Below are 7,260 nucleotides of genomic sequence, written 5' to 3' on the forward strand. Positions count from 1 at the left end.
TGAAAGGACCAAGATGTAGTGAGGTCTGGTTCCTAAAAAGATGAGACTCTCCTCTAAAGTCTCCTTTATCTCTTCAAAGCCTTTTTGCTGTTTACCCAGAGGACAATTGGTCAGCTTCTGTTCAAAAAGCTTTTCTAGTCATAAAATTTTTGAATTTACATGGGAAGGATGGGCTTGAACTTTATCTAAAGGGATGAGGACCAAGCTTCTGGCCTCAGTTCTGAAGCACAGAAAGGTGGCAAGCGATATGAACTGTGGTTCAAAGATCTGAATCAAGGAACTTCTCACACTTGGTTCTGCTTTGCTCTTCTCTCCGACTCACCCTTCTTTAAGGGATTTGCTTTAAGGCGATGGGAAGGAGTACAAGCAAACAGAAAGAATTCTGCTCGGGCTTTTAGTTTTGGTCCCTACCTTCTGGTTGTTGGCTTTTCTGTTAAAAAATCTGTTTTATCGCCTGCCCGTTGGGAGATGTTCTGCATCCTGAGGGCCACGAGGGCGCCCTGCCAGGGGGTGCAGACGTGCTCGCTGCAAACATAGGTTAACAAGCTTGAGGTCTCCAATACAGCTGTGCAATGCATTGCATGTATTGTATAGACCAAAGCCCAGGGCGGACCCTCATTTTGGTCACTGGGAGAACAGGAAGTTGGCAGCTCTGGCTTTCTCAGGCCATTCCTGGGGTACCACAGGGCAATTCACCCAAAACCAGGGGTGTTCTTCAATGCAGAAGTCTGTCCCTGGGTATGCTTTGAAAACAGGGGGTAAATCATTGACTGAAGCAGCACTATTTCAAGAGTAAAGGCTGTGTTGCATCCCGTGAGAAATCTGAATTATGGCAGATAATATTTCTTACCTTAGAAACTACATAGGTCTGTTCAGTGGAATGGACCTCAGCATCTTTAGGTAATCATAATCAGAAGCAGTAATAAAATGCATGGGACACTTGCAATACCAAATGAATTCACAAAATGCCTTACATGACTTATTAGCCCTGTACAGCTACCACAAGGGTTGGCACTACACGTTCCAGAGAAACGTGTAATGTCTTCCAGGGGGTGAAATCAACCTCTGAAGAAGTGACAAGAAGTTAGAAATTTGTAAAAGCTATTGAAAGCATCTCTTGAGCCAAATTGGGAGATTCAAGCAGCCCAGCATCCCCATGCATGTGAGTTAAGTTTGTTCAGTGTAAGTTGTCACTCACTGAAGTGAAAAACCCTGACACGATTGCCCGCTGCGAGCCCTGGGCAATCCTGGGGGAGGGAGATGCTTCAAACCTGCTCCGAGGCGACGGAGCCACTTCCCTGGCTTGGGGGACGGCTGGTGTTGGGGTTCACCGAGGAGAAGCCTGAGGCTGATTCTGGGCTGTATTTCGGGGCTGGCTGTCCTTCATGTGGCAACCTTTGGGAAAATCCCCTTTCCTGTCCTGTCTCCTTGCCAAGCCATCCCCTGGAGGTGGCCGGTGTCACGCTGAGTGGATTTTACAGCAGAAAATGCAATAGGGTTTCTGTAACCAGCTGCCATAAAACAAAAGGTTCATGTACCCCATAAAATGCGACATGGTTATTTTTTCACTTGGGAGGGTTTAGCCTTTCCCAGGCCCTGCACGCTGTGTGTTGGTGTTAAAGGTGCATGTTTTACAGCCCGGCAAAGTGTTACTCATGATAGTTTGACCAGTTTCCTCCTACAGAAAATTAATTGTAAAATCTTGATGGCAGCGAGATTAGCACGGGACCATTCGGAGGCTTTTAAACTCCATGAATCCACTGCCTGCATGTGGCTCGGTACCATGGCTTGGTGCTTGCGACGTGGCTAAAATAACCAACCCCAAGGCAACAAATCCTTCACCCCAACTAATGAAAACAACCCCTAAAGCTATTGGAAATTTTTTGGTAATTCTTAAAGAAGCGTCAGGGTTCACATGCATTCTCGCAGCTGTGCTGTGCCCTCCTTTTTGTTTTGAGCCCGCAGCTTTGTGCACACCCACACCTCCTGCAGTGCCTTCTGTCAGGATCCCACCAGCCAAAAAGCCGTGGAAGGTCTCCGTAGGACTTAAGGTGTTCAATACAGGATGATTTAATAATTAAACCTGCTCTGTACATCTCCATCCTTGCACCTTCCTTCTCGTGCCAATGAGCCGTTACAGTCCAAGCGAGTTTTATAGATCGTTGAGGACAAAACGAAATTTCCTGCGTTTTATGGTACGTTCTGAGTGCAGCTGGGTTAGAAATGTTGAGAAATCTTTATCTTTCGCAACGCAAACACAAACCCAGCCCACGCCCCAACCCTGGGCAACCTGCACAGCAATGAGTCATCTCAGGAGCTGGGGACCTTTTGATGGCGAGCCAAGGGCTGTTGGATCCGAGTCAGTTTGCAATGGCTGCATAGCTGGACATAGTATAACTTGTTTATAGAGTGATATTGTTCATTATAAGGGTAGCATCCTTTATAGGCTGGGGTTATCCATTCCCTCAGCAGGGGAATTCCCAGTGCCCTCAAAGGTACCTGCCAAGTTCTTTGTGGGTTTATGGGCTCTCACCAGCCTGGGCAGCGCTGTCCTCCAGCAGCTCTGCAGAGGAGATGGGTTTCCATGGATGGGTCACTGGAGATGGCGATGTCTGTGGGATGTGGGGACCCCCTTTTTGAAGGGTACCAAAAAGCTGAAAGAAAATAAAACCTGCCCATTAAATTGCCCACCTCAAAGGAGTCGGGGATGCTGCTTGTTTCCCTCTCCAGCCAGGCAGGGATGTAACAGATCGAGCAGCAGTGCAGATAGGAGCAAATAGCAGATTTTGTAATCAAACAGACGAACTGGGCTTTTTTTGTGGAGACAGTGTGTGTGTTTCGGTGTGTTCGTTTTGGAAGTAATAGAGAGCTTAACAAATGCTAAACTGTCTGTGCTTTATAGGAGAGCAGGAGCATCCCCAGGGAGGGTGTGAGCCCAGGCTCGCAGGCGGGATGCCTCTGCTCCCGCAGCCCCTCGGGCTGCACCACACTGGCCCAGACGGTGTTTCCTAGGAGCGCTTCATGCTCATAAACGTGTCCTTTTCACTACGTTTTATAGGCAAACGTTGCTTCTCCTGCCCAAAGTCATCAGCAAGACATTCATCTTTCCAGCTGCTTCAGCCATGCTGAGCCACGTTTATCAGGCACCCTGTGGGAACCCTCTGAAATGGAGTGTTTCCCAGGATGTGTGGGCATATACATTTTATATCGATCTATAAAATACAGATATATATATAAAATTACAAATATGTTTTCAAAATCCAGCTAAATTTCTATTCAGGAATTGACAGTGTCCAGGTAGAAAGAGGACATTCAAGCCTTCTTCCATCAAACAAACCCTGCGGTGAAGCTCTGTTAAGGATGGAAGTTTGGTGCGGCACCTGCCTGCAGACTGATAACCACCTTCTTCCCGAGCAAAGAGCAAGTTTATTTTCTCCTACAGAAGTCTGTGGCAGTGGACAAGCACAGGCAGGTGGCAGACATGCTGGAGGTGTAAATGGAGACATGAGGATTTCCTTCGCCAGTGCGGTGAGCTGCTGTCCTGCCACCGCTCCTGTCCTCACCTGCAGCCTTGTGCACGTGTGATACCCCATGATGCTGTGCGTAACCTCCCTGCGGAGAAACCCTCTCTTTCCAAACCTGGGGACCTTGCATGACACTTCACGTGCTGCAAATTCACCCACGGCTGACGATAACCTCACCCACGCTTGCCAGTGCCATCCTTACAGCCTTATTTCTTTACTCGTTTTGCACTTTCTGGTTCGCTGGGCAGCCACCTCTTTGCTGGCAGTGAGCAGGTGGTTGGTATACTGCGGGGGGGGGGGGGCAGCTGGTGAAGGAAAATTAACTTGCCACAATATGGGAAAAAGACAGGGTGTTCCTCAAAGCAGCTCTAGCAGGGGGTCATCCAAGGGGGAGATCCTACAGTGCCAGTGAGATCCACTCTGAGAAACTTGGTTTCCTCTCATTAATGACGAAGAATAACGTCTGTCGGGCACAAGGCACGACCAGTGCATGCTGCTGGGCAAGGGAGGTGATTTACTGCTCCTTTGCCTTGACTCAAAGCTTGGACTCCAGGTTTCATACAGTGCTGCTTTTGTGTTTTGGGAACACAATGATATGTCTACGCTGGTGCCAGAGAACATGGTGAGAAAAACATAGAATACCCTGCAAGAATGTATTCTCACTATAATAAAAGCTCAAGGAAAGGAGGTTTTCCTGCTCCCTGCCCCTGTGAGGCAGGTGCAGTGGGGTCAGGGAGGCAAGGTGGAGCTGGAAAAAAAATGCAGGAAAGAATTCCAGTGTAAGGCACTGGAAAGCACGAGGACAAGCCCTGCTTTGCTCCGCAGCTGTGGATGCCACCTGCCGGGCTGCAGGCGTGCGCTGAGTGCTGGTGGCATGATGGTCTGTGACCATGAGTGATAGGGATGTGGTCTTTAAGGAGAAGGTAATTTAGGATAAAAAGTGAGAAATTTCAGCTGAGAATGGAAATTTTTCACGGCTGTATCTCGAGGGTGTGCAGCTTTGCAGTCCCCATCTCGGCGTACCTCCAGCCCTGCTGCGGGGGGGACACTGGGAGCACTTTGTTGTTCAAAGGTTTGACCAAAGAGGTTACAATGCCAGGGAAGAGCAGATGCTTTTATTTGCAAATACAGGCTGCAACCAGGCAGGGGTGTGAGTGCTTCTCCTGAGCCCTTTGCACAGGTCCTGCATCTGGAGGGGGGAGCATCAGTCCATGTGGTATCGGTTGCTATTTAGTCACCTGTATGATGCATTTTAAATAGATGCATTTTAACTCGAGAGGTGCACAGTAGCATCTTGAAGCAGGATTTCAACATCCCCAGCATGCCCCATTGCTGCTGTTGGAGCCGTGTGTTATTGTCATGGGCTGATCAGGATATTTTGCAAGTTACAGAGAGCGCTAGGGTTACATCTTGCAAGTAGCTCTGAGCTGCAGCAATCCAACAGTGAGGTAGACGTACTACCAGCGGGGCCAGGGAGGGTTGGACCCCCTGGGGCTGGACAGCCAATTCTCATTAAATTCACTGAGAATCTCCTACAGGGAGGCCGGATGGAGTCAGTAAATAGCAAGAGCACTGGGGAACAGAGGATTTTTCGTTCTCACCCAGCAGGTACTTGCAGCATCTGACCTCTCTTTGAGCTGTAAGTACCTTTAGCAGCTGCCACCAGCCCAGGCTGCATCCCAAACTGCCCTCCAGATGCAGGACCCATGTGTTTCAGGTTTGGTTTGCTGGAGAAGCTTGCGTTTGACAGGCAGCTCACCCCCAAACCGAAGGCAGGCCGAGGAGCCAGGGCTGCCCTGTGAGGTGAGCATCCCCCCGGCCGCTCATCTGCTGCATGGTGCCCAGCCACGTCTCCCACATGGGTAACAACAGCCCCTCGACCAATTTTCAGATCACTGGTCACAAATCCCTCCTTTTGCCCTGCAACATCTCTGTCCCCTAAATCTGTCACTGTCCCTTGTAGCTGCAATAGAGCAGTTGCCAGGAGAGATTTACAAAAGACATAACTGGGAAAAAAACCCAACCAGGCTGCTTTATAGCAGGGAACATTGGTGCTTTCATTTACCTGGGGCCTCATTTAAGTGTACCATGTGATTTTTCTTTCCTTCCCTTTTCTGTTCTTCACCATTTCTCCCTGCCCTCAGCTCTGTCCCCTACCTGAGCCCGCTCTGCTCCATCCCCTGTGCACGCTGTCGCATCTCCATCACTCGCTTCCTTTGATCCATCAGGAAATGCCTCCCAGCACTAATTTTTTCTTCTTCTGTTCCTCTCCCCATCACTATTTGCCCTTCCCTGAGGGTGGCTGGCAGGGGCTGAGCCAGCGGTGGCATCACTCCGCAGCATCTGAGCCGCTTGGGAGGCGAAGAGCCATTCATTAGGATGTGGTACCCTTGCAGTGAGGAGCCTCAGTCTCTAAAGTGCCTGATGTGCCCCACGACGTATATAAATAGCACCTGCTCATCATTTTTAGCTGAGGCTTATATAGAAAGCACATCCATAATTCATATTCTCCAGCTCTGGGATGCTTTGCAGGTCTCAGTGGCTGCAGCAGGACCTTGAGAAGGATAGAGTCCTCTCCTGTAAACCCCCCCTGGGGTGCGGGCAGGGACCACCACCCAGGGCCCAAGCAGCAGTACATCCCCCTCGTGTGCCACTCGTACAGCCTCCCTGTGTCAAATCAACCCTCACCCCCGAGTACCTGCCGCCTTTCCCCAGTCAGCAGGGTGATGCCATTCCACAATGGCTTTGCTTTGTTTAAAGCATGGAAGGGTGGTTATAAAACAAAAAAGAAAAGGGGGGTGGGCAGTAGGAGGCAGGGGGCTGAAGCAATGTGCTGTTGCACTGTGGCTACCAAGGCAAGATGTCCTGGGGAAGTGGCCAGAGCCCGGTGTGGAGCTGAGAGGCTGCAGGAACCTCCCAAAGGAAGGAAAAGCCTCTCCTGGGGGTGTCGGGAGGACCAGCCTTGCTCCCCTCCTTCCCTGGCTGCAGGGAGATGGATGCGAGGCGCCCAGCTGCAGCGAGGGGATGCCTGTGGCCAGGGAACACCTCGATTTCCAGCCCACGGATGATGTCTGCAGGGTGCTCGCACCGAGCACAGCTGGGCAGAGATGGTGTACATGGATGCAGTGGTCCAGAGCAAAAGGCTGACATGAAGACCCCCTTCCCCAGGGCCAGCACTCCAGAGGGGGCTCCAGCAGAGTGGAGGAGGGCAGGGGAAGCTCAGCAAATGCTGCCTACGCATACCCCCAAAACCCAGGGGGGCTACTAGTCATTCCAGCATTCCTTACTGCTGTTAAAAAATGGGGATCAGTGGATTTCCCGCTGGAGAGGCAGACAAAAGGTGGGTTAATTCAGGCTGGGGCTGGTACCTTGGTGTCTGCTGGGGCGGTTGTGCAAGATTTAGGTCTGCACGCAGAGCCTGTCCCTCGCAGAGCACAATTCGGGGAAAACCCAAAGGAGAGGGGAAGGAGAGGGACCTGGCTCGTCCCCATGGCTGTCCCACGGTCACAAAGCGATGCAAGAGATGGCAGTTTGCTCTGGAGCCAGCTCAGCCTCTGCAGCTCATACCAGACATGGATTTTGGTGGGGTTTGCCCTTTGCTTAACTGGCAGCATCGCTAGGGCAGGCTTACCTTGGGGGGGGGGGGTGTGTCTGCATTTTGGGGACTCCCAGGGCAGCAAAACAAATGCCCAACACCCTGGGTTTATTCTTTTTTTTCTCTCCAGCCTGCAGCAGG

The sequence above is a fragment of the Falco peregrinus genome, chromosome Z (genome assembly GCF_023634155.1).
Source record: "Falco peregrinus isolate bFalPer1 chromosome Z, bFalPer1.pri, whole genome shotgun sequence".
NCBI classification, from domain to species: domain Eukaryota; kingdom Metazoa; phylum Chordata; class Aves; order Falconiformes; family Falconidae; genus Falco; species Falco peregrinus.